Source organism: Miniopterus schreibersii (genome assembly GCF_964146895.1).
Source record: "Miniopterus schreibersii genome assembly, chromosome: 11".
Taxonomy (NCBI): domain Eukaryota; kingdom Metazoa; phylum Chordata; class Mammalia; order Chiroptera; family Miniopteridae; genus Miniopterus; species Miniopterus schreibersii.
The window spans coordinates 40,982,799-41,010,411 of NC_138111.1; the positions used below are offsets into that span (position 1 = coordinate 40,982,799).

At 43.9% G+C, this 27,613-nt stretch overlaps 1 protein-coding gene and 1 long non-coding RNA gene across 2 annotated transcripts in view; one reads left to right on the forward strand and one right to left on the reverse strand.

Moving 5' to 3' along the window:
* The window catches only part of PIP5K1B (phosphatidylinositol-4-phosphate 5-kinase type 1 beta), a 266,167-nt gene extending 254,772 nt beyond the window's left edge, over nt 1–11,395 (reverse strand). Inside the window, exon 1 of the mRNA XM_081151913.1 lies at nt 11,101–11,395. The gene's annotated coding sequence lies outside the window, so the exon portion shown is untranslated. The remainder of the gene's footprint in view (nt 1–11,100) is intronic.
* Nucleotides 11,396–11,680: 285 nt separating this feature from the next.
* Nucleotides 11,681–21,838, forward strand: LOC308564151. The gene is made up of 4 exons (XR_013999901.1): nt 11,681–12,101; nt 14,205–14,320; nt 15,084–15,248; nt 20,970–21,838. It is a non-coding gene; the product is annotated as an uncharacterized lncRNA (long non-coding RNA).
* The last annotated feature ends 5,775 nt before the right edge of the window (nt 21,839–27,613 follow it).

Consider the following 27,613-nt stretch of genomic DNA (forward strand, 5'->3'; position numbering starts at 1 on the left):
TCAGCTGGCTGTTCTCGCCAGCCCCTTGCTGGTTCCTGACAATAAGTAATGCAGCCAGAGGCACCTGAGGGTTAGCCCAAGGGCCCACACCCTGATTGGCCTACGAAGGAGCTTAGGATCCTGGTTTTCTGGGTTTTGGTGAAGTTGGAATATCTCCCAGCCCACTGCCCCCATTTCTCTCTGCTTCTGGTTTGGAGCTCTGGATCAGGGCCTTAGCCTGATCAGTTTTCAAATAATTATTTAACAGTATAACTTTCAGACCTGCATGACTATAAAGCATCCAATAAAGAAAGAAACAAAAATAAATAAATGAAATGAAATGAAATGCTTCCAGAAGTCTTCTGACATATGTGGGCAGTGACTATTCCTTATATAAAGTTTGCACAAAATGAAATGATGCATCATGTTTACATTATAAATTGCCATGCAGGAGAAGGAGTTTCTGAGAAACTGCAAAACTAAATAATGAAGCCCAACTGTACACAAAGCTTAAGAGCTGAATTTCTATTCTGTTTTCTATAAACAACCATAAACAAAAGTTATGTTTCTCTCTTAATCCTTAGTATGAGAGACTGATTTCCCATTTACTCCATTTTCCATAAATCTTCACCATTCTGTTTAAACTACACGTCTTGGGTAAAACAATAAAAGGGCATCATTTAAATACAGCTTGCCAAAGCAATACTGCTATTTGAGTTTCTTTGTTTCTGTATAATGAATTCATAAGCCTAAGAACAGTCTGGTTCACATCACTCCTTAACAATAAGGAAAATTTTTCATGTTCACTTTTCTTGTTTTATGGCGAGTATTACAGTTTGTTTTCCAATGGAAGATGGACATCAGGAAACTTGGAAACATCTTCTATGCAATTTCTCCAGTGGAAAGAGAAATACCTTTGGTAATCTACAATCTCTCAAGGAATAAACCATTAAAAATGAAACTGTCACCAATCACCCAGAATTATCACTCTGTTTAAGTTAACTGAAAAAGTCTATGAAAGTGTGCTTGATACCATAATGTAATAAACACATATTTTATAAAAAGGAAAAAAAAAACACCATGAATAAATATCTCAGTCTAAAAAGCTAGCACTGTATTTATCCAAAGAGCTCAAAAGTCAGGATATAAGGAAAACATGCTCTTTATCCGTCAGTGAAGTGAACAGAAAGCTCTAAAGCTCGCTTGCCTTACAGCTGGACCTCATAAGGCTCTTCCTCAAAATCTGATTTTTTTGCCATTTAAAAAAAATTTCCATCTCAATGCATAAAATGAGTCTATTTGGGAAACATAATTCACACAATATGGCTGTTATCTGGCTCCCAAGATTACAACAGATTCTCAACAGCAAACAATGAGTAAAGGAGCTATCACTGCTGAAAGTCACAGAAACAGCACCCCCCTCGCACACACACACACACACAGAAAAAATAATTGAGACAAGGCAGATAAGATTTTCAAAAATAGTAAAGTGGGGCCATTTGGTTCAGATGTAAGAGCCTTGCATCCCTGAACGGATAATAAAGCTATCAATTTATCATAGCAAAAAAGACACACCCTGTTCTGTACAACCTTTTTAAAAATCAGGGAAGGTTGTGACAACCATGGGGAAATTTTCTGTACAAGAATTGGCTATAATAAATTTTGACACTTAAAAGGAGCAAGCAAACCCTTCATAATCAGGACATTTATTCTAGAAGTAAAAGCCTGTCCTGAAGTTCTGAATAGCCAAGTTCCCAGTTTTAAGCTCCTTTCACTTGGTGCTTGAATGGCCAATTAAAATGGGCAGGCTTGATGCCTCAATGTATTTCTGGCAGGAAAAAGAAATGCTATCAAACTGTTCTTGACAAATTTTAAAGTAAGGGTGTATAGACATGCTCCAGTTTAAAGGCCATATTTCATCACTATAGCTTATTTATCTGGGGTAACAGACAAGGTAGCCTTAGGTGTTGCTTTCCCCCAACTCTATCAGATGCCTACTCTCCAAATTTCACAATGCTTTCTTGACAGAAATGAAAACTTTGCAGGGGGAGCCTCATGGAGTTGTTAACTCACAACTTCCATGAACCCACAGGGGTGCAAAGAGCACTGGATGAGAAGTCATGGCCAACACCTCAACAAAGGCATGCCTCTGGCATGAGCTCCCGCACAGGCAGCCCTGGAAGGGACAAGAGATTAGATTCGTGCTCTACAAATTGTAGGTCTCAGTCCGCTGATGCGGAAATATAATCACTTTAGTGGATCACGACCAATGTTTGGTAGAGGTCAGAGGAGGGAGGGAACATATCAGAAAATATCAGAGCAGCCCGGCCAGCATGGCTCAGTGGTTGAGCATCGACCTATGGTCCAGGACATCCTGATAGGATTCCCTATCAGGGCACATGCTCGGGGTTTTGGGATCGATCCCCAGCAGAGGGCATACAGGAGGCAGTCCATCAATGACTCTCTCATCATTGATGTTTCTCTCTCTCCCTCCCCCTTCCTCTCTCTGAAATCAATAAAATATATTAAAAAAATGAAAAAAAGAAAATACCAGAGCAGGTTTCATGTAGTATAGCTAAGTATTATTCCAAGAAACCTTTATTTTAAATATAATTATTTATATGTCTATGTCTACACTGGGTTACAGTGTCTAATGTGCTTCTTAAAGGGCAATGACTTAGCCATAAAGGGTTGTGTGATGGACTGAATGTTTGTGTGCCCCCAAAGTTGAAAGCCTAGCCCCCAATGTGATGGTATTAAGAGGTGAGGTCTTCGGGAGGTAGTTTGGTCATGTGAGTGGGGCCCTTACGAATGGGGTTAGTGCCCTTATGAATGGAATTAGTGCCCTTATAAAAGGGATGGCAGAGAGCTCCCATGCCCTCTTTCCAATCCACCTCATGAGGATACAATGAGAAGTTGGCAGTCTGCAACCTGACAGAGGGTTCTCATCAAACCCTCCCATGCTAGCATCCACCAGGACTGTGAGAAATAAATTTCTGTTGTTTAAAAACTACTCAGTCTACAGTACTGTTATAGCAGCCTGAACTAAGACAGTTTGCTACTTCTGTTTTATTTACAGTTCAAGTGACACTGAGTAACTGAAAAAGCCATGTGCAAAGATTAAATGCAAGCTTAGCTTAGGCTAATTTACATTAACTGGTTTCTGCAGGATCCTACAATCCTGTTTTTCGTTTCATCCTAAAAATACCTAGATCATCAAAGCTAATGCTTTTAGCCTCCAACTAACTCCTTCCTCAACAACTGCTTTTCTCTCACCTAATTAGCAGTCATTGGTTCCTGCTTGAATGAGAGAGTGCACCTCGGGGATTCCCAGGGCACTCTAAAAATTTGGGTTGAGCAGGTCCTTAGGATCACACTGGTCTTCATCCAGTGCCTATAAGAACAACAGACTCTAGTCACCACTGGCCTAACTGCACTCCAGGAGAGCAAAAGCATAAGGGTAGGATGCTGTTGGGAAGAGGAAGTCCTCAGAGGTTGTGCAAGAGTTCAAAAGGCAACCAACCTGGAGAGCCCCAGAGGCCAGAACGTGTCTGCTTCCTTGAGGGCTTGGCGGGGTGTGGGAGGTAAGGATCTGGCCAGCGGAGTCTGGGGGGTCTCTCCAGCCGTCTCAGTTGCTGTGGCTGCAGTGTGGGTGATGGTTTAGAGAGGGGCCAGAATGTACTCGGGAGCCCAGGAGGCCGTGGCTAGAATCCAGCAGAAAGATAAGAAGCTGGACTAGTACAGAATCAGCAGAAACAATGAGAAGCAGATGGATGGGGGAGATATTCAGGAGGCAAAATCAATAGAAATGGGTGAGGGGGTCCGATTACGTAGATGAAAAAGATGGCATCAAGGACGGCTCCTAGGTCTCTGCCTTGTGCCAGGTGGTGGCTGTGGTGCCCATCACAGAGCTAGGCAACACTGCAAGAGGGTCAGGTATGGAGAGAAAAGATCATGGTTCTGCTCTTGGGCATGTAGAATATGAGGTGCCTTTGAAATATCCAAGTGTAATGTGAATTATATAATCCAGACCTCATAGATAGAAATTTTAGGCTCACTTGTTTTCTTTTTTAAAACTCTTCTTCCAAAACTACATCTCAAGATACAATTGTATGAAGCAGACAAAAGACTGTGGGCTTGCCTGGCCGGCGTGGCTCAGTGGTTGAACGTCAACCTACGATCCAGGAGATCAGGGTTCAATTCCCGGTCAGGGCACATGCCCGGGTTGAGGGCTCGATCCCCAGTGGGGGGCGTGCAAGGAGGCAGCTGATCAATGACTCTCTCATCATTGATGTTTCTATCTCTCTCTCTCCCCTCCCTTCCTCTCTCTGAAATCAATAAAGATACATTTTTTTTTAAAAATTAAGAAAAAGAAGAATCTGGGTTTTAAAATCAGAAAAGCTAGGGTTGGAACCATCCCTTACTGGCTCTGTGCTCAGGAACATGAACCTAATCTGACTGGTTTCCATTTCCTCCCCTTCTATCTAGGAACATGGTGAAGGTGAAAAGAAATAGCACTTGAGAAGTGCCTGGAATAGTGTGAGTTCTCAGCAAAGCGAAGCCAGGCCATGTTCATACTTTTTGTATGCCCCATAGCAGCTGGTACTGTCCTCCTGACCAAGGAGGTCCATCAATATCTAGTATATTAAACTGACTTGAAACATTCTGAGAACTGTCAGTAAACCACCGTTTCCTCTTGCGAGAAAACCACTAGCTCACGAAATCATTCTTCTACTTGGCATCCTCTTGAAGTGACACCCAAATATGACTTCTACACAGAGCAGGTCTTACCCTCATCACCCACACACCCTGGTCTACCTCCCAGTCTTGGGAGTATCTATTACTTGGCAGGGCCAAAGACTATCAAGAGTATTTGTGTACTATCCAGAGTCCTAGGCATCCGACCCAGTTGCATGCATTTATTCTCTTGTGATCCACGTGGCTCTGAGAAAAGCCGAGGCTGGTTTTATTTCTCCCCTGGTGTTTCGAGCAGAGCAAGCGGATGGTATCTTCTCCACGCACCCTAGGATTCTCCCAGGAATACCAAGTCCTTCAGGAGGTTTGTACTGTACTTTGAGCAATAGATTGAACAAGCATCGTTCCCCCTCCTGGAGGATGTGGTTGTCACCCTCACGGGGCTGCCATCACTGGCCTTTAAGAACTGTCTTCACAGCTAAACCTGAGTGGCGTGAGTTGGCTTAATGGTGGCCCAGTTCATCTTGACAGGATGGATGGGACTTCACTCATTTAAATATTTACTGGGCACCTGATATGTGCCAAGCACTGTAAAGAGAGTGTTCAATAAGCATGACTTCTGCCCTGGCCAGTGTGGCTCAGCTGGCTGGAGTTGCCTCGCCTGCACACAGAGAGGCTGCCGGTTTGATTCCCACTTCAGGACCAGGCCCAGGTTGCGGACTTGAACCCAGGTGGCAGAGGAGGTATGTGGAAGGCAGCCAATCGATGTTTTGCTCCCACATAGATGTTTCTCTCCCTCTCCCTTTTGTTTCTAAGAAAAGCAATTAAAAATAATTTTTAAAAAAGAACCATGACTTCTGCCCTCAAAAAGTTCATAATCTTCAGCTGAGTGCAAATTTGGGCAGAGGGGTAGAAAAACAAGTAAAATGCATAAATGTAGAAGTATCCATTGTGATAAGAGAAGAAAACATATGAAGAAGGTCCCCTTAGGTTAGATGACCAGAGAAGGCCTCAAGAACAGGTAGCATTTAAACTGGTTAACTTAGAGAGGCTTAAAGTCCATTCTTACCTGGGCACCCTGAGCCAAACTCACCATTTTAGCCACTCTGGGTGCTTTAAAAATATGTTTAACTGGTGCTTATAAATAATAAAAAGAGCAACACATTTCATACTTATATTGTGACTTCTATCAAGGAAGAGAAATAAAATATTATTCCTAGGCATGTTGGTTAAAAAAAGGTTGGAGGTCTGATGAATAAATACCATTTATGATGAAAAATGAAGTACATTATAAACTATTGAAACTAGTATCTATCAGCTGGCTTGACATTTCCAAAATGGTCTAGAAAATAATAGAATCATTAGGATAATCATGAAACATCCTAAGGTGATGAGTGATTTTCATTTGGATGCATCAATTGTTCAATAAACATTTATTAAATCCCCACCACTTGCCAGGGATAGTGCTGAGTTCCAAGAAGACAAAGATAAATAAAACATGATGCCTAACCTTTTCCATTGACAAATATTAGCTAAACACCTAGGATGTGCTTACCACTCCCTCAAGTAGGTCACAGTATTGCTTCTTTTGATCGCTGCTGTTTTGTTTCCTTACTTTATCAACAGATGTTATGACTGAATGATCCATCGATTATGATAGTGGGCATGTTTTTTGTTTTTTTTTTTAAAGAAAGACAGAAGTGTGTAGTAAATGTTGAAAACCCACTACCTAACCGTTGACTCTACTGCATTTTTTTGTGCCTATCTGTGAAGCAAAGAAGCACATTTTTTATGGCTAGCTATAACTGTATCCCTTTCACAAACCCCTTGCTCAGAGTTACTGAATGGCAAAGATTTAAATGTCACCTTTTTCTTACAAAATGGATGAACTTTCTACCGTCCTGTCTTTTAGTCCTGGAACTTCAGTTTCAAGTCAAGTCAATTATCCTCCCTGGCCCCCCAGAATTCCAACCTTGATTGAACCTCAACCGAAAGACATACACCCCCATCTTTTCATGGGAGCAAGACTGTACACTCAGTGCTTTATGTTTCATTACAATTTCACAACCGACTTTCTACAACGCCTAGAGAAAACAAGTCTCAGTAACTCACTGCTCACCCATTATGTAAACTTCCAAGCAAACCTTTGTTTATTCAGTCCCACAAATAACACAGCAGACTTTCTATAAGAAGACGCTTCATGTAGTCTTCCATTTAAACATGGGTTTGTCTTAACTTAAATGATAATACCAAGGTACTATCAGCGAACTAATGTGTAACCATGTCTCAACTGTTAGCTATGTTTCAAATCTTCCCGAGAGCAATCCGGTTTGGGTAGGATTCCTGTGTTTCCTTGTATCACCGTCTCCTGTATACTCCTCTGATGAAGTTAGACACAAGTGAGCACAATTGAGAATGGGACACACAGAATCCAGCCTGTTTTCTCTGGCCGAATCTCTTACACTGGAAGGAGCCTGACTGGATAAAACACTTCATCAATAGCCGCTAATTGTTTACTATACGGTACCTTTCAAAAATGTCATTAATAGATTAAGTTTAAAGTTTATTTTTAAATAGAAAAATCCTGAACAAAAGGCTAGGTTTCTCTCCTCCCTGATTTCCCTTCCAATTTAGAAGAATTGCCAGATATGTCCACGACTGAACAGCTGAGCTACATAATGTACAGTTCTAACTGGGCAGCTTCTACAAAAATAAAAGGACTCCTTCCAACTCTGGTTAATGTACTTGATACAAAGAGAACATGTTTCTGCAACAAATGCATTTAGAACTTGGCGTTTTACAGAGTAACTAATGAGGGCTCTAGCCATAGGAAAAAAATTATTTTTCCAGGATATTAAATGTTCTGACTCACCATTTAACAGAAGTACAAGCAAAATGCAAATGCAAATGAAATGTATACACATTTATAACTTTATCGGCTGTATGACAGGGCCACCTTTGGCTTCTGGCGCTTTATTTACCAGGAAGAGGAGCTTGGAAAACCAGCATACATTTGTATTTCTCTTCAAATAGTTCCCTGTCTCCAAGCACTGGTTGAAGTAAAGTTTTAATTCTAGGTCTGTTGATCTATATAGCCATGAGAAACACAGTGAATAGATAAAAACAGAAAAATTTTTCTTCTTAAAAGTAAAAAAAAAAAAAAAAATTCACCTTCACCATAAAACCTCAGGCACAATCTTGAATATGAACCTTCATAAAAATTCCACATTAGCCCTGGTCCTCCTGCTAAACATCTGTGTGACTGTGAGCAAGCCATTCCACCTCTCCAAGCCTCAGCTGTCTTACCCATAAAAGGTGTGAGTGTCTGAACTAGTTAGTTAATATTTGAATTCTCTAATCAGAAAGAAATACACCTCAATCCCCAATGACTGGGTCTGTTAATAATATTTAAGACCCATTCTAATTCTTTGCCATCATTCCTCTAAATACAGAAACACTACTTTTCAGTACACAGGAAAGAGAGGTGAAAAGAGAAATCTTAAAGGGAACAGAAACTAGTTTGGTTTTGTTAATTAGGTTCCTCCTCTGAAACCATGAGCTGGTATTAGCATCTGCTGAAATTTACTCAAATATTTTTAAAAAGAGTGGTTGGTTTCTCCCTCTCAAGGCATACTCTTTCATAAAATGGCACAAGTCAATTTCTAGCGATGTATCCTTCAGTGGGCTACACATTACTAACACCTCAGGGGGTGGGGGGAGGCAAGCCCAAGAGCACGTCATAGATGACATGAGTCTATTGTCTACATGGAGTAAGAATAACTCTTCTTTGTATGATGTATTCAGGAAGGAGAGCAACAATGGGTACCTATACCTGCCAGCTTCAGGAGGCACACCTCTTGTAGGTAAATTATCTTATGGGTCAGGAGATGTTGGGAATTTACATGATGAGATGCTTGTGATTTTTTAAAAGAGTTATTTCATTTACCTCCTTCATTCAACAGCTATTTATTTGGTACTTACAGTATGTAAACCCCAAAGCTAAAAATATACCCAAATAAAGATACTGAGTTGACTATCTGGAATTTTCAAGTAAATCCTGACCTGTATTTTAGAGTAGTCCAGTCCCTCCAAATATTTTCAAGTCAAACAGTGAAATACTAAACTATAGATGCTGAGCTAAAGTACATTTGGAATTTTCTTTCCCTTCATTAAGTGGTATGTGGTGAAGGGGATGGAGGAGTAAATGACAGGTGAAACAGAGAATTAGTTAAATCCCTAGTTAATACAGGGTCAAAAAGCCTTTTTTTTTTTTTTTTCCTCTAGAGAAAAATGGTAACATTGAATTACAAACACACTGATCAGCGTTATAGAATGCTAAAACTGGAAAGAGAAGCCTAATTCAACACAAACCTCTTGTTTCACATGTGGGAGACTTAGGGCTCAGAGGTGATATGATTCGGTGCAGGTCGTACAGACAAATATAGTGCCAGAACTAGAACCCAGGCCACCAGCAAGCACGCTGAGCAGTCCCTAGTGTATTGCAGCATCTGTGATGTGTCCTAATTGCTATCGGAAGTGGAACACTGGCATAATCCACAAAGCAACCGTCTAGGTATCAGGAGCTCTGGGTTCTAGTCTTGTACACGCCGCTGGATTACCCATGAAACTATGGACAACCCCCATCACCTGTGCAAACCTCACTATCCTCGACTGTCCAGTGCGAACAGTAATTCACAGTGAGACTGTGCAGACCAAAATAAATCCAGAAGCTCTGGCCACTGTAAAAAATGTTATACAAGTACAAAACCAGCACTGGGTGGTGACCGTGGTGGCCGTGGCGTGGGTTATTTTAGAAAATCTTGCTGCGACTCCAGTTCCAGTCACCTGCTACCTTGCAAAGACCCTGGCCCTGTGAGCCGCACGTTCCTCCTGCAAGTATGGGGTTAATAATCTTTGCCCTGCCTCTCTCAGAAGTGGTCAGAATTAAATGAGAACACTGAAAAGCATTTACGAAGAGTAAGGAACGGATGCAGATTTAAGGTGTCATTATTAAATGCCCCTAGTCTTAATTTGGACAAAAATGTAACAGGGTTTAATCATTCAGTTCTTAATAGTTTCCTTCTTCAGTAAGACATCACTGCAGGTCAGCCTCAGGCTTACCAGCTTTCTCATCAGTCCTCATCGGTCTCCACTCACATTGCTGTTCACAGAGCACACCCCTGCCCTGGCTCCAGATCCTGCGTGACGCTCACTCAACTGGCATGAAGTTGGCTGAGAAAGGGTTTGTTTTTTTCCTTCCAGGGCCTCCTTGCAGCTGGAAATACTCTGACAAAAGCTTCCATGAACACTATTCTACTTCACATTAGAGCGGTCATGAAACCAACCCTTCTGCTTTTCTCCGCTGGACTGCAGGACGCCAGCCTTTCCACAGAAGGAAAGAAGCCTGGGCGGATGAACCTCACCAGACGGGCAACGGGGGTTCCCCAAACCTACCCTCAGGAGTGCTGATGAGGGGGCGGCTTCTCCTCTGCAGGACAGTAACACATTCTGAGGCCCAACCGGTCCCTCCGATCATTCACCTTATAGCTGGGGCCTCCAGCAGGCTGAGAATGTCACAGAAACGTTGGGGGGGGGGGGGGGGGGTATTGCAACACTCTACCTTTAAAAAACATCAGAGAAACTAGCATTTCTTTGCTGAGAGCCCTGGTTCTCAGCACATAAGATGAAAGAATTCATCAGCCTACCCAAACAACTTCTCTGGAACAGGTTTCTATCCGACCACGGGGGGCATGAGAGACAGGTAAACTGGGGGGGCGGAGGGGGGGCGGCGGGGTAAGACATGACAATAGGCTCATTTGCAGAGACGGCGAGAAGCAGACTTTTGGGGTCTTCTGCTCTGGCGACCCCTGGCCCCGGCCTGGCAGCCCAAGCCCTGCCATTTCCCTCTCCGTGGCCCCACAGCCCCCGCCACCCCTCCCGCCCGGCGGGGAGAGGCTGAGACGCAGAAGCCTGGTGCAGTGTTAGCCCGGAGCCGTACCGCACCTGTTCCGTCCGGCTCCGGCGCCCGAGACGGCCAGAACGCCGGCCTGAGAGCCCCCCGGAGATCCCAGGGGTGCCAACAAGTTCGCCGCCCGTTAGGGTGGTGGGAGATGTCTCCCGCTACTGCCAAACTCAGCTCGTCCCCCCGAAAAAATATAGGACGGGGCTCCTGCTTAAGTAAACCCAGAGTGATCCCCGAGTGTCACTGCGGCCCCGGGGATCGGAGAGCGCCGAGCGGGCGGGCACCCCGGGAATGAAGGTCCCGCTTCGGCAGCCACGCGCACCCCCCGGACCCCACCTCCAGCACAACGCGGACCCGGTGGGCGCGTAGGGAGACCGCCAGGACTCGTCAGAGACACAGAGTCCCCGAACCCGAGCCCAAAGGGGGTCCAGGGAGGAGGGGCCGGGGACACGCAGGAAACTTACCTCTCTCGGGCAGCATTCGGGCGCCTCCGTGCCGAGACCAGTTGCGCCACAGTCTGCAAGTTATCGGGGTGGTGCTGCTGCTCCTCAGCAAAGGGAGAGAAGTGCGGGCGAGGGGCGGGGGGGGCGGCGGGCCGGAGGCGGGGCGGGGGCGCAGCGCGGGGAGTCCGCAGGTGCCGGGGCCGAGCCGCGGGGCCAAACTCGCCCCGGCCGCGCCTGGGCGGGGGCGCGCGGCTGCGAGTGTGCAATGCGCGCGCGCCGCGGCGAGCGTGTGTCCCCGCTTTCCCCTTCCTTCCCCGCCGGTCCTTCGGGCAGGCTCGGCGGCGAGCGGACGCCGAAGCGCCGGCCCCTCGGAGCGGCTCCGCCGCCCGCGCAGCCTCCCCGCCGCGCACTCGGGGCCGCGGGCGGACGAGCAGCGGCGCCCCCGGCTGGGGCGCGGGTCCCGGCGCCGTACGCGCCCGACTCGGAGCGAGGCGCGGGGAGAGCGGGCTGCGCCGTGGCTGCGCGGCTCGGGGAGGCTGCAGGCCCCGCCCGCCGGCGCCCAGGCTCTTCCCCTTTTCTCTCCACCCCCTCGCTCCATCCCGCACGCCCCGCAGGGAAGCCAGACGCGCTGGCCGCGGCCGCGGCGGCGGAGCCGGTCGACGCGTATGGACCCCGCGCTCGGGCTCGCGGCCGGTGCCGGGACCCGGAGCAGGGGCCGCACGGGCCCCTGGATCTGGCCGGTTCCTCCAAGGCTCCGGAGCTAGCCCGGAGCTTCCCGGCGGTTTTCAAAACCCTGCGTCCTGGCTGAAAAGGGCTGTGTCTGGGATAGGGCTCCCCCCTTCCCCAGGGCGTTGAACTCCGCACCGCCTGGGCGCCTACCCGCTGGACTCGGCTTGCGGCAAAGCCCGCGCCGGAGCGCCGGCGCCGCATTCGCCGGGAAGGGATCGGCTAGGGTCCCCCGCGGCGGCGTCTCCCCGTCTAAGGACCCCAGGTGCTCCCAGGAAATAAGACCTACCCAACAGGTAGGGAAGGGCTGGCGAGGGAGTCCCATCAGGGGGGAGGCTGGAGGGCCACAGGGCCCAAGTGGGCAGTGCTGGGGCTGGGGGCCAAGTCCCACCCAGAGCGCCGAGCGCGCGTGGGGCACCTTCATCTCACCTGCTGTCAGCCCGGCTACAGAAAGGGCGGGGGCAGATCTGCAGGACTCTCCTGGGGGAAGATGCTTTCATGGAGGCTACAGCTAAATTTACTCAATAGGAACCGAAAAGTGAGCGGATCTTTCCCAGATGAGCGGAAAGCAAGTGGTAGTTCCCAGCCCCATTACTTCCTTCCACTTTACCCTTGTTTAAAATGGAAACAGCCCTGCCCCGTGTGGCTCCGACGGTTGGAGCATCCTCCCGTGCACCCTCGGGCCGCGGGTTCGATTCCCGGGAGGGCGCCTCCCCAGGTTGCCCTTGGGTCCCTGGTCCGGCGCGTGGTGGAGGCAACTGCTCCTGTTCTCCTGCGCGTCGCATCGACCTTTCTCTCTCCCTCCCCCTCTCCATCTCCATTCGTCTCTTAAAACAACAACAATAACAAACCACTGAAGGAAAACATGAGATGAGTACCTTCTGTCCAAGGAAGACCAGCAATTCATGGTCCTTATTTTCAAATATCGCTGGCCCGGTGAGCTAATAGAGCTTTCTGTTTGTAAAGGATACTCCCTAAGTTCTCAGCAAATGAAACCCCTCTTTTCAGTCCTGAAATCTTTTTATACCTCTCCACCCCCACCGTGGGGAAGTTTTGTTATGGTTTAATCTCAGCTCAGAATGGAGTGCAATAATTCCTTGGTAACACAAATAACCTATATTCTTAGATTTTCCCCAGCCTACTTCTTCCAGATGTATCTGGGGTTTTAGGGCGTCGCTTATTTAGGATCTGTAAAACGCGTCTGGTTTTATCCTGGCATCCTAAATCTTCAGAGCGCAGAGCAGCAACACATGTCTAGTCCAGGTTGCTCATTTTGCAGAAGAGAATAGGAACACCCAAAGATATCAAGTGACCCAAGGGCCAGAACACTGGGTCCCTTGACCCCCAACTCCTGAACAAGAAATAAACGCTGGGTTAACAAAGTTCAGCTGGGGGTTGATAGAGGGAGGGGGGCAGTGGGGGAAAGAGGAACAGAGGAAAGAACTTTAGGGGCCTGGTTGTGAATCACTGTATGCAGCACACCACTGCAAGTAGCAGGCAGGCTGGGCTCTGGAAATAGTAAACCCAGTCTCCTCTCCTCGGCTCCTCAGACTGTCTGAAATCCCTGGAGAGGAAAATGAATCTGCTTCCCAGAGAGGCAGTGATAAGTGAAAATGCAAAGTCAGTTCTCAGTATTTCCTGGGAATGCAGGAGAGGTAAACACAGGTAAAATTCAATTTAAATCACAGTGGATCAGAGATGGTCACACACATTACATACAAATGCACACATACATGTGTACACACAGCCCTCCTTTCCCATTAAGGGCCTGAGTGATTCCTTTCTGTAAAGCACAGATGCCAACAGTCTTCACTTTCCAGAGAGAATTCACAAAGCAGGCTGACCACTAGCTATTTAGAGAGCTATCTCTATTTAACAGGATTCTAAACAACTCTACCAAGAGCCTTAAGATTATCATTATCGTGAATTAATTAATGGAACAAGGGACCACATAGTGTGAAACCTGATATCTCTTCCCTATTCTCTCTAAATCTATCAACAAGAATTTGGGAGCATCACCCTCTTTTGGAAGTAAACCAAGATCAATATCACCAGCAATAATGACTTGGCAAGAAAATCTGGAAACATTTCAAAATCAGAAAATGCTCATCTGATTGTTTTACTTAATTTCAAGTATAATTTCAAGTATAATGTTTCTAGATCTTAGTCCAAAAATCTTAATAATGCTATTTAATACTCCCCTGTAAGGAATATGCATAGATTCCTTGTAGTAGATTTGATAGCATTAATGGCTCCAAGTAATGACCTCCCCTTATTCAGGTTTTCCCCCCTCTGACTTTGTAGTGCCTTCCTTCTGTGCTCTGCTGTGAACATAAAACTTTCTAAAAAAGAAAGCCCATTTTTCAAGAAAGTTTGTGCATTTCTGCTTTTGTTCTTAGAATCCTGCCATAACCATGAGAACAAGCCCACTGGAGATGAAAGGCCCTGTGGAGCAGAGCTGAGTCATCATGGCTGAGCGAGTCCTTGACCAGACAGCCCTCAGATGCCTACAGAGGTACAAGCAAGTCCAAGTGAGATCAGCCAGGCTTGGTCCATATCAGCAGAACCACCCGCCCAACTGATAGATTCATTAGAAATAATACATTTTTACTGTTTTAAGTCACCACTTCAATTATCTATTGCTACATAACAACCGTTCCCAAACTAGTAGTTCAAACCACCATCATTTACTACTTGTCATGATTCTGTGAGTCAACTGGACTCAGCCGGGCATTGGCTAGGGTCACTCACTTGGCATCTCAGCTGGAAGGTCAGAGAAGTCTTCATTCACACATCAGGCATCTCACTCGGTCTGCTTCCACGTGACCTCTGTCTTTCCAGGTCACTAGCTTGGGCTTCCTTATAGCATGTGGTCCTTTCAGCAGGATGGTCAGACTTCTTACCTGGCAGCTGGCTTTGAGGGTGGAACTGGACACTGCCAGTCTACTTAAGGACTGAGCCTGGAAGTTCTAGAACATCCACTTCATTCTATTGGACAAAGCAGTCACAAGACCAACCAGATTTAAGAGAAGAGGAGATAGATTCACACTTTTGGTTTTGGGGGAAGCATGTATGTGTAACAATAAAAGGGCCCATTCCAGCCATTAGGGGGAGACTATCTCACCTGCTAAGTTTTGGGGTGGTTGTTTTACCCCACTAGCTAAATTCTTCTAAGCTATGTGGCTTTGGGATAGTTACAGATCCTTTCTGGACCTTCTATGAAATGAGGAAGGTTGGGTTTCTCTAGGTTGCTAATGCATATTTAACTTTTTCTTTAGTGATGTCTCAAGGGCAAACTGAAGTTCCATACATATCCAGAAAGGAGTTGCCAGAGGGAATTTGTGGAGCATTGGTCAACTATGGGTACTTCTAGCAGGTCATCTGTATCTATCCTTCAACTAGGAAAAAACCCTCAAGAACCCGCATGAAAGGCATGCATTGCGGTGAGTCCAAGCAGCTTGGGTGGTGGGACAAGGGGCAGGGGCTAGGCAGCCCAGGTTTGCAAAGGCTCTGGGCCCGCCTCGGGCCCCCAGGCCCCCAGCAAGTGCCTCCCTGTGACCACGCCTGCATGGTGCTCAAGGGGATGGTCAGCACCGTTGAGGGGGTGGTGAAGAAGGAGCCCCGAGAGGACATCTTCGAGGTTATCAGCTATACCTGCTCCTGCAAAAGCGGAAACGAAGCAAAAAAGGCAACAGGAAAGGATAAATCTGCAGACAAAAAAAGGGCAAACAAAGGGAAGAGGGGAGTAAAGGGAAAACTGACCAAAGTGGGTAACCAGGAACCCAAAGATCTACCTGCAGAAAACAGAGAAACTGAAAATGAGGGGAGTCCAACCTTGGATAAAGCAGGAGAGAAAGAAGCCCAGTCTGATAAATTTCATGTACCAAGTCTCATCAGTGGTCCCTGTCTCCCTTGTACAATCCAGAGGAGTATTTTTATCAACTATTTTGTAAATGCAAGGGTTTTAGTAGCTCTAGAAACATTTTTAAGGAGGGAATTCTACCTCATCCCATTTTTTTTAAGTGTAAATGCTTTTTTTAAAGAGGTGAAATCATATGCTGGTTGTTTATTTTTTGGTATAACCAGAAAATAGTGGGATATTTAATACAGGATGCTTTGATTGTCTTGGGTGTCAGCTTAACGTTCCCTAAATGGGGGTCGTTTTTATATCCTGTAATACAAAGCATAGTAGATGGCAATTTGGAGTCAGTCGTGCATTTAATATGTCTTGAACATTTTAAATTGCTTCTATTCCCATGTTTTTGGTAGAATTGTTTCCTAAAGAAAACCACTCCTTGATCTTGGCTCTCCCTGTCAGAATTTTGTGCACTCCGTAACATCTTTGGTGTGGCAATCTATCCAGTTTCCCTAGTGACTTTGTTAGTGTGCTGTGAAAGACTGAAAATTTGATTATGTAGTATATATGATACTAAAATGTGAATTAGTGGGACTTGGATGTAACGGCGTATCAACATTTGAACATATTGCTACTTGCTATTCCATTAAGGAAAATTAACCTCCAAATTTTAAGTTGGAAAATCACTGGAATAACTTTAGGAAAGTATCACAACTACATGACTAAGTTTTTGGTACATATGTTAAAAATTACGTACAAATTGAAACATATTCTCAAAACAACCAATAAAACGTCAATTATGAGAGAGAGAAAAAAAGAAAGGCAGAAAGGCATGTGTTACCTTCACGGACATCAGACAGTGAAGGAGAGGATGCATCCTTCACAGCTCCTGAATGATCATCTTTCATGACATTGTCCTCTCCTTCTGGAAACTTCATTTTTAAGCAGACAAGAAGAGCCACTGCTTAGCTGACTCCCCTCTATAACCTGAGATGCTCATTTCAGAGGGCAATATGTTCTCTAATTCCAGGTTTGCTCTTCAGGTTAGCAAAGGCTTGCAAACCTCACCCTAAGGCCCTTCCTTCTCTTCTTTCTCCTTGTGCCATCTTCCTTGCCTCTGGCTTTGCTTTCTTTTCTTGCTGCATCTTTTCTTTCTTAATCCTACTTATTTCTTTGTTCCTCCCTCCTATCAGTTTTGGAAAGAGCGTTGAACTAGAAGTCCTAGGACCTGGCCTGCTTTCCCATCCCGCCTCTGCCCCTGCAGCAGTGAAGTCCGCGTTCTCTCTGCTTCAGGTTCCTCGGCTCCAGCTTCTTGTCTGTATCATGAGAGTGTCAGGTGAGATGCCCTGAAGGGTCACACACCTAACAGTCTATGATTCTTAACCCCGCTTTTCAACACATACAGTAGCAAAACCTGGACTCCTCCAGGTTGAATAGTAAGGACTCAGGACCCTTTAGAAGAGGTGTACACATATCTCAGACTTTCTCAAACAATTCCCAACACCTCAGTACTTGTTTGCTAAGTTTTTCATTTTTCAATGAGGAAACATGCAATTCTACCAGCTACAGGCCCCACTAAATTCATTATTCTTTGCCCAGAGGCTGGTGTCATTCTAGCCCTCAAGACCAGATGATATTTACATTCTTCAGCCAGAAACCATGACAACTGGATGCACAATGTTAGCAGGCATTCTGCTCTGACCCTCAAAATGTTTCCCCAAAACCTGGTAATTCATCTAAGAAATGTGAAAAGAGTGTTAAAAGAAAAACCAAAAAGGTTTCCATGACAAATTCAGCAAGATACAAAATTATGTGCATTGAGGTTATAATTATGTGAAAAAAATTGGCACATGAACAACTCCTGAAGGAAAGCAATTAAAAATCAAAGTTCTTATGCAAGGGTGGGGAAATCCTAAGAGTTAAAAAGTTTCAATGTTGTGTTGTTCTTTACATTTAAAGATGCATGTGCCATTAACACTTTTAATTTCCACCCAGCCTGTACAATCTGTTTTCTGTTGAGTTCAGTTACCCCTTTTCTCTTCAGTACTTTTTCCTTCTTAGAAACAGACTCACACATATACCTTTTCTAGGCGAATTTTCACTTTGCCTAGAAGTTATTGAAAAAAACCAATATCAACTTAATAGTGTTTGATTTGAAGAATGAGTAAGAAGCAAGAGAATATCAGAATGGAGGGGAGAGGAAGGGGAAAAAAGTAGAGAATCGTAAGTGTGTAGCACAGAGAACCAAGCTTTGTTTCAGAAAGCATCGTAAAGACATTAAAATTTTCACACACATTTTTAATATCAAGTCTGAACTTGGGTGTTAAGGAACCTGAAAGTCAAGGTCTTCCTATGAGAGAAAGCAACCCCCTTTGGGTTGGAGAGGCTCTTTTAAAAAGCTTGATGTAGGTGAAGGAGGCAGAAATGAGTCAGCGATGTTCCTCAAATCAAAACCTGGAAAATATATTGCAATTATTATACCCTGGGGAACAGTGTGTTGAAACAACTTACCCTCAAGTGACAAAAACCAGCTGTATAGAACCAGGAATAAACCCAGGGCTGCCATCGTATCGCCAGAGCGGGAGGTGGTCAGTGGAATGTGCCCTGGATTCGCCATGTCTCAGCGTAGGTCGATCATGCCACAGTCTTCTTTGTTCTCATCCGGGCAGTACTCAGTTGTCTTCTACCTCCTTGACACATTAAAATAACTTCTTATCAACAGGGAATACATTTGACATCAGACGGGTCACAGAAAGGGGCAACAGGTCTAGGAAGAATATCAAGAAATGGAGGAATCTGTGGGGAAGACCGAAAAAGAAGGAAAGGTAATGAATTCAACAAAGACACTCAAGCTTCCTAAACAGAGGCGATAGCTGTCCATCCAGGACACCCGTGGAGCTGATGCCTTCCTGTCACCGTTTCGGGAAGGGCTCTCGGGTGCCTACCTTGAGCGAGGTTAGTTCTGCTCTGTGTGGAGGAGCAGCTTCCAGAGGCAAGGCTTGGAGTTTCTCAGTTTTGCTTTCTGAAGGGAGGTGGTGCACATGATGCTAACGACGCAATATGTGTTGAGGACCAAATGCTAACTTTAGTCAACGGGTGAAGCCCCCTCTAAGATTCCTCACATCCTCTGTGACACCTCTGAGAATGCACCTGGAAGACAGCATTGATTTGTGCTTTTACTTCTCAGAAACATTTAGGGACTTTCCTGGAATTGGAACTATTTATGTAGAACCTTACTTAGCAAGCGTCTCCTTTTGAAGATATTTGAATTTCAGTACTTTGCTAGCAAAATGGAGCTCTAGTTTTTTAAAATATGTTTTTATTGATTTTAGCGAGAGAGAGAGAGAGAGAGGTAGAAACATTGATCAGAGAGAAACATCAACATCAACTGGCTCCCTCCTGCACTCCCCACACTGGGGATCAAGCCCACAACCTGAGCATGTGCCCTGACTGGGGATCGAACCATCAACCTACTGGTGCGATAGGACAACACTCAACCAACTGAGCCACACCAGGCGGGCTGGAGCTCTCATTTTGACACCTCCCGAAAGACATTGTCCACAAGCTGTCACAGCAAGCTAGAATATTTTGCTGGGGTAGGGGGTAGAAAAAGGAAATATGTTATGCTAACTGGTATAACATACAACTCTCAGTCCTCTGTGGATTAATACAATAAGGCTCATTTCTTATTCATATCTCTGTTCGACATGATTTGTTGACTATATTCAGGGACCCTGGCTCCTTTCACCTGCGACACCATTATTTTTAACATTTGGCCTCCAAAATCCCTGCTGAACTGCAAGAGAGAAAAAAAAAGATGCCAGGTATGGAAGTGGTAAATGTCACATCCACCCACATTCCACCCGCCAGAACTCAGCCACGGCCCCACCTGATGACAAGGAGCCTGGAAACGCGTGTGGAACGGCTGTGCCCGGGCGAAGAGCACAGCACACGCATCGGTGAGCCCTGGGCTCCCTGCCTGATGCGCTGCATTAAAGACAAGGCATCATCTTAAGCTTGTTCCTGAACAGCTCTGATTGGAGACGGGGAGGGAGAGTCTCCAGCAGTCAGGCTTATTCTCCTGTGCTTGCACCTGGGTGTCTTCTCCAGATTTTTAGCCCATTGTGTGTGTGTGGATGGCATTGCTCTCTTGGAAGTGTTGTGGACATACACGAAAACATAAGGAGTCAGTAGCTTACATTGTTACAGAAAATTGAACACTTGAGGCAAATGCAAGAAGTGCCTCCCAGAGCTTCTGCCATCAGGAGAGGGCTTTCGCTTCCATTTTCTTGGGAGGAGATAGAATCTGTGCAACTGGCTTTCGCTGCCACTAGAAACTCTGGAGCCTTTGGGAGGAAAGAAAAGGAACGTAAGTCCCAGCTCCACCTGCGGCCACCCTGTCTGATGGCTCAGGCGATGGCGGGAGAAAGGGGTGTGATGAGGGAAAGACAGGGAGGGTGGGCGAGCCAGAGGCATGTCGTTTTTCTAGCACGCACACTCTTTAAGAAAACTACAGAAGTTGGGTTAGCGTGGGGATTTACAGACGCTTTAAGCCAAAAGGCAAAGCCGCACCATGGAGATGTGAGTTAGGGCTGTTGGAGAGTTGCCCAGCTTCGGCACAGTGCATAAGGCTCCTCTCCTCTGTCTTTTCCTGCGGGAAGCGGGGAGAGTGTCAGACCGAGGCAATGGACCCGGCTGCACCCGCTCCAAGTTCTGCCGTCTCTCCTTGGTTTGTATCTCCCACTGGCTGGGGACATTGTGTGTATGTGTGTGTGTAACTTAATATTTTTCCTTAAATCCAAAGTAGTGAGTGTAGGAAAGGAGTCCTCGATTGTCACCATTCTGCACACTGAGAAATACAGTGATGTTTCTTCTAGAGATTTTAAGAAGAAATGGTTAAAGAGGTTTGTTTCATATGCAGGGGCTTATTTATGATATCATGATAAGAATAAAAGGCATAATTTGAACTTGACCATATAGTACAATTTCAAAAAAGTACAGAAAGTCTAGAAAAATGTCCTGGAAGAAAATCTGCTAAAATGTTAGCTGTTGTTGCCTTCAGGTTAATGTGTCTGCTTTAAAAAAAGAAAAAAATTCTCATGCTACTTTTTCAAATCAGAAAATGATAAACAATTGAGGGAATATATTAACATTTGACGATGACAAAAAATTTATATATGTTTTAAGAATTTAGAAAAATTTATAAAGGCTAAAAGAAATTATTCAATTTTCTTTACTCAGAAACTACCATCTGCAACATTTGGTATTTGCTTACTATGCTTTAAAACATTTTATATTTTTTTTTTAGGTTAAAATAACATGCACAGGGCAAAGGATCTGAATAGACATTTCTCTAAAGAAGATATACACATGCCCAAGAAGCACATGAAAAGCAACTCAGCATTATTAGCTACTAGACGAAATGCAAATCAAAATCACAGTGAGATACCACTTCACACCCACTAGGGTGGCTAGAATCAGAAAGACATAAAACAAGCGTTGGTGAGGATGTGGAGACACTGGAACCCTCATACAGTGTTGGTGGGAATATAAAAAGGTACAGTGTTTTAGGAAACAGTCTGATAGTTCCTCAGAAGGTTAAACATGGAGTTACCATACGACCCATCAGTTTCATTGCTAGGTATTTGCCCAAGAGAAATGAAAACATATATTCACATGGCACCTTGTACATAAATGTTCATAACAGCATTATTAATAACAGCCAAAAAGAGGAAAAGAAAAGAGATCCCAAATCTCCAATAACTGATAAATAGATAAATAAAATGTAGTATATCCATATAATGGAATATAATTCGGCAAAAAAAGGAATAAAGTACTGATACATGCTACTATATGGATGAATCTTGAAAACATTATGCTAACTGAAAAAGGCCAGATATTAAAGACCACATGTTGTATGATTTCATTTCTATGAAATGTTCAGAATGGGCAAATATATTAAGATAGAAAACAGGTGAGTGGTTGCCTAGGACTGGGAAGAGGGGCCCTTGATGGGGAAATGGGGAGTGACTACTAATGGGTACTGGATTTTTGCGGGAGATGATGAAATGTTCTAAAATTGGTAGCCACGATGGATGTACAACTTTAAATATACTGAAAAACATGGAATTGTACATTTTAAAAGGGTGAATTAAATAAAATGCTAATTCCTACTCTATTTATGGCTCCTGTGTAACAATCAGTAATGCGGGCTCTTCAGCCTTGGGTAAAACCCAACTGCAGCTGCCTTCAGTGTTCCATGGACTTAAGGGTGGGCAGAGTTTTAGGAAAGAGGGCCCCCAAGTTTCAAACTCTGTCTGTAGGATCTTGGCAAGACAGGCACAGGAGATGGTGTCAGTTAATGGTCTCAATTGTTCCATGAGTAGCAGCTATAACAAAAGCTCAGTCCTTTACTTGTACTGAAACGAAAGTGTGAAAATAGGGGTTGGGATAGGGAAAGAATGAAACAACTGGAAAAATCTTGCTTGGTTCTGCTGCTGTAGAGTTCATTGTGGCCACAAGGATGACAGTCCTGGGGTCACCCTTCCATTTTCTTAGAATGTATCATTCTTAGATTCCCCTGTTTGTTCTCTAGTTTGGGTATCCTGAATTATGGCTGATATATGTTTTAAATTATATTCTATAAGAATTTTTCAAACTCCTTTTATTTTATAAAATTAAGCAAAATGAACAAAGCATACATAGAACTATAAAACCAGAACATTTCAAGAAAATCCTAATTATTCTGCCACTACCCTGGTCCAAGGGGCCATCACCTCTTGCTTAGACGACCACAAGCACCTCTTAACTAGAGTCCTTGCTTCAGCTACGTCTTCCTTAAAATCTATTTGCCAAACACTGCATAGTGTGATCTTTAAAACAGTGGCTATCAGATCTTGTCACTCTGCTACTTAAAATCTTCCAAAGGCTTTCCTCTGTCTTACAATAAAAGTCAAACTTTTTACTGTGGCCTTCAAGGCCCTACCATGATCTGATCAAGAAACACACATCTTTGGAATCATTGCAGACCACTCTGTCCCTTGCTCCCTAGAGTTTCAGTCATACTTACCTCTTTCTTTCTGTTTCACGAACATGCGAAACTATGTCATGCTCAGGGAATTTAGACTTGCTGTTCCCTTGGCTGGGAAGGCTGTTAACCTGGGTCTCCCTCAGCTCTCTCCTCTGTTCATGTGAACCTTGACTCCTACACATCATTTCCTGTGAGAGCTCTTTCCTGACCATTGTGCTGAAAGATTTATGGTCACCACCTTTCCTCTAGTGTGCCTGCACACACACACACACACACACACACACACACACCAGTGTTACTCAATGTATTCATATATATGAGGTAAAGGGCTTAGGACAGTGCATTACAAGTCTTCAGTATTGTTAGGCCTTTTTCCATCATTTATCTCATATTATCTAAATTTCTCTTACGCATTTATGCACTTATTTTTCTATGGCTGGCTTACCTCTTCTCATTGTTAGCTCCATAAGGACAGGGACCATGATTGTTTCATTCGTTTATATATTTCTAGCACCTAGAATAAAGCCTGGCACATGGTAGGTGCTCCATAGCCATTGTTGAAAAGATGAACTAACTATAGAAAAATATATACATATATGACAAAGAATACTGGAATAAAAGTCTGAGTAGTGGGATTCTTGAGGGACTTTTGTTTTCTTCTCTCTAGTTTTTCAATATTCCAGATTTTTACATAGAGCTTGTATTCTCTTTAATTGTAAAAAAAAGGAGTTAATTTTTGCAAAAAGACATGTTTGTGTGCCATATAGAAAGTCAGTTGGTCAGTTTCTGCAGGCATGCGGCAGGTTGCAATCTCTGGACCTGGGTATAACTATAACCACTTCTTAAATCAGAAGTCATCTGACAGTCTTCAGGAAGAACTGTTAATGCTGTGTCCCTTAGTGTGTGAACATGTATGTAGGCCCTGGTGAAAGCCCCTTGAGAGGTTTTACACGTCTCGTTCCATCAGCAGCCACGTGTCATGTGATCAGCCACCCGCCTCTTTATCTCTAGCTTCTTAAGTCAGGATTTCTGTTCAGCTATAGACCTGCACACTGTGGAGGCCAGTCAAGGCCAGGCCCCCAGTAGGAATGACTCACACCCTGCTCCACGGTCTGGGCTGAGCACAGGCTGAGCACAGTGATCACTGTGATTTTCCCGGCCCGGCTCCCAGGAGGTGGGGCTCATTCTCTGAAACACTGATCCATGAAAAAACCCTGAAGCAGCCACTAAAAGGGTGTTTGGCATTTAGATTTAAAAAGAAGCTTCTACTCTCTGGTCCTATCCGGGTGGTTCTGATTCAATGTCGACTGCCCAATGTGAACATGCTTTTTAGGCTTGTCCAAAGGAGGGCAATCATTATGATTAAAAAAAATTATTGTGAAAGATTGCAAACATAAATACAAGTGTGAACAATAATACAATAAACAATTGCAATACCAGGGTTAAGCTTAATAAAATTTTTACATGTCTCATTTGCTTTGGAGTCCCTTGTCTTAAAAAAATTACAGATACAGTATATCCATCTCCAATTCCATTCCTTTCCCTGGTCCGCAGGGGCAATCAGTATCATAAAGTAGTCATTTATCATTTCCTGCACATGGTTTTATATATCCCTGTATCCATCAACTTCATTAAATTGTTTTGCTTGTTTTCAGCCTTTACATAAAGGTTGCCATACCTCACATACCCTTTTTCAACCTTTTCATGTTGTTGCTCAGCATTGTATGCACACGATTTGTCTTTGCTGATGCATGTAGTGGTCGGTGGTTTGTGTCAATATGGCTAGGCTACAGTCCCCAGTTAAGCAGTGAAACACTACTCGAGGTGTTGCTGTGAAGGTATTCCGTGGATGTGATTAAAATCCGTCATCAGTTGACTTTAAGTAAAGGAGATTATTTTAGATAATTTGAGTGGATCTAAATCAATCCGTTAAAAGGCGTTAAGAACAGGGCCCGGGCTTCTCTGAAGAAAGGGATTCTGATTGTACCGGCAGCTACAGCTCCTGCTTGACAGCCCCAGCCCGCCCTTCCTGAGGGCCCCTCTATGGGTTTCAGACTTGCCTCGCCAGGAGCACAGTTGTTTCAGCCAATTCCTTGCAGTAAACCTCTTACCACATATCTCCCACTGGCTCTGTTTCTCTGGCTGAACCCTGACTGACACAATGTATGGACCTCTGATTCACTTCGTGTTGCTATATAGTAGGAATCCGAAAACTTCTCTTGTGAAAGCCGGTCAATATTTTAGGCCCTGTGGGCTCTACAGTCTCTGCTGCAACTACTCAATGATTCTTTACAGCACAAGAGCTGCCACAGACAGCACATCAAGGGATGATGGTGGCTGGGTTTCAATGACGATGTATTTACACAAATGGGCACTGGGCTGGATTTCACCCATGGCCTACAGTTTGATAACCCCGGCTCTACTGATGCCATTGTATGAAGAAACCACAATTTACCTATTCTCCTGTTGATGGACATTTTCTACGTTTCCCCCTCACTACACAATGCTTTACCTAACATTCTGTATGCATTTCTTTTTGTGTGTGTACATGTTCAGAGTTTTGCTCCATCTATCTAAAAGTGGAATTTCTGGGTCACGTGGTATATGAATCTTCAACCGAACTAGATTTGGGCCAAATTACATGCGATAGAAATCATTCCCATTTACACTCTTATCGGTCGGCCAGGAGAGTCCCAGATTCTCCACGTCCTCCATGCCACTTGGAGTGTCAAACTTAGATTTACAATGTGGCGGATATAAAATCACATTTCATCAGAGTTTTCATTTGCATCTCCCTAAAATGTGAGAAGCATCTTTCCACTGGGTTGTTTTCCATCCATACATCCTCTTTGATCAAGTGTCAGTTTAGATCTTTTGGCCACTTAAAAAATTGAGTTTTGTTTCTTATTATTGAGTTTTGTGAGCTTTTCATGTGTGTGTGTGTGTGTATCACTGATGCAAGTACGTTGTTGGATATGCAGTTTGCAAATATTTCTCCCAGTCTGTAGCTCGTTTTTTTATTTTCTGAAGTGCCTTTTACAGAGAACAAATTATTAATGTTGATGAAACCAGATTCATCTCTTTGTTCTTTTATGGATTATGTTTCTGGCAACATATCTAAGAAATCTTTACTTAACCCAAGGTCAAAAGGATTTTTTTTTAATGTTATCTTTAGAAGTTTTATATTTTTAGATTAGGCTTATTACGCATTTTTAGTTAATATTTGAATATAATACAGGATATGGGTCAAGGTTCTTCTTTTTTTTCCCCCTTGCATGTGGATGCCAATTGTTCCAGCACTATCTGTTGAAAAGACTCTCTCTATTTCCTTTGCATCTTTGTCAAAAATCAATTGACATATAGGTCTGGGTCCATTTCTGGGCGCTCTGTTGTGCTCCATTGATCTACATGTCTATCCTTTGCCAATACCACGCTGTCTTGATTACTGGAGCTTTCTGGCAATTTTTGAAATCAGGTGGCATGCCGACTCATTTTGTTCCTCATTTTCAAAACTGTCCTGACTGTTCTAATTCCTTTGCCATCCCTTATCAGTTTTAGAATCAGGTTGTTGACATCTACAAAAAAATCCTGCCAAGATTTTTATTAGGATTGTGTTATCTGTAGATCAATGTAGACCTGACATTATAACAATGAACACAGTATGTGTCTTTTGATATATTTAGTTCATTGTTTCTTTCATCCGTGTTTTCCAGTTTTCACCATACAGAATCTGCACATATTCTGTTAGATTTATACCTAAATATTCTTTTTTTTGATGCAATTTATAAGTGGTACTTTTAAAAATATTGCTTTCTAATTGTTCATTGCTAGTATATAGAAATACGATTGATTTTTGTATATTGACCTTGAATTTTAATTGAGTTATTTCATCAATGATTTTATTCCCCATCATTCACCAAGTCCTATCACTTAAGTATTGAACTTTCTGGACTGCTCCTCTATTTTCTTATCTTTTTCTCTCCTTGTCATTTTGCTCTACCATCTGGGAGATTTTCTCAGCTTTATCTTCTAAGCCCTCTTTTAAATTATTTTTATTTCTGCTATGAAAAACTCTTTCCCCAAAAGCTCTTTTTGTTTTCTAAATTTCCTTTATGATAGCATCCTGTGCTGATTTCATGGATGCAATATCTTCTGTCTCTCTGCAGATAGGTATTATAGTTTATGGAGATGATGTTTTCCTGTCCCCAAACAGCCTGTTTCTTCCCAGTTCTGTTTTCATTTGTTCAGTTTGATCTTTGGAGGCTTTCCTAGGTTGTCTGGTGATCTTCACTGTGCTCATGATGAAGAATGGGGGAGCTAAAATGCTGATTGGAATCTCTGTGGGTGGGCGTAGTGCTTGTTAACTGTGAGTGACCCTCTAGGATATCTGGGTAGGTTTTTTCTTCTTTTCGTTATTGTTGACTCTATTACAGATGTCCCCATTCCCCCCCCCCACCTGTGCCCACTTCCACCCAGCCACTGCCCCTCCCCAGCCCTTCACCACACTATTGTCTGTGTCCCTGGGCTATGCATACATGCATTTATGTTCTTTGGTTAATCTCTTCCTCTCCCCTCCCACTTTCCCACCCCCTCTGAGATCTGTTATTCTGTTCCATGCATCCATGTCTCTGGACCTATGTTGTTCGTCAGTTAATTTTCTTCATTAGTTTCTACAAATAAGTGAGATCATGTGATATTTCTCTTTCTCTGTCTGGCTTATTTCGTGTAGGGTTTTTTGATGCTAGTGTCTGGGCAGGGTAAATGCCTGGCCAGCGGTGTTCTGGAAGCTCAGTGGGAGAAGAGGGCATGAGGTCTCTGTTAAGTACTCAGTACGCTTACTGTCACTTAATTTCCCTGTTATTGGCAAGATTCCCACTCCTATCTTAAAGAAAAAAAGGAATTTGTTTATTGAATGAGTTACA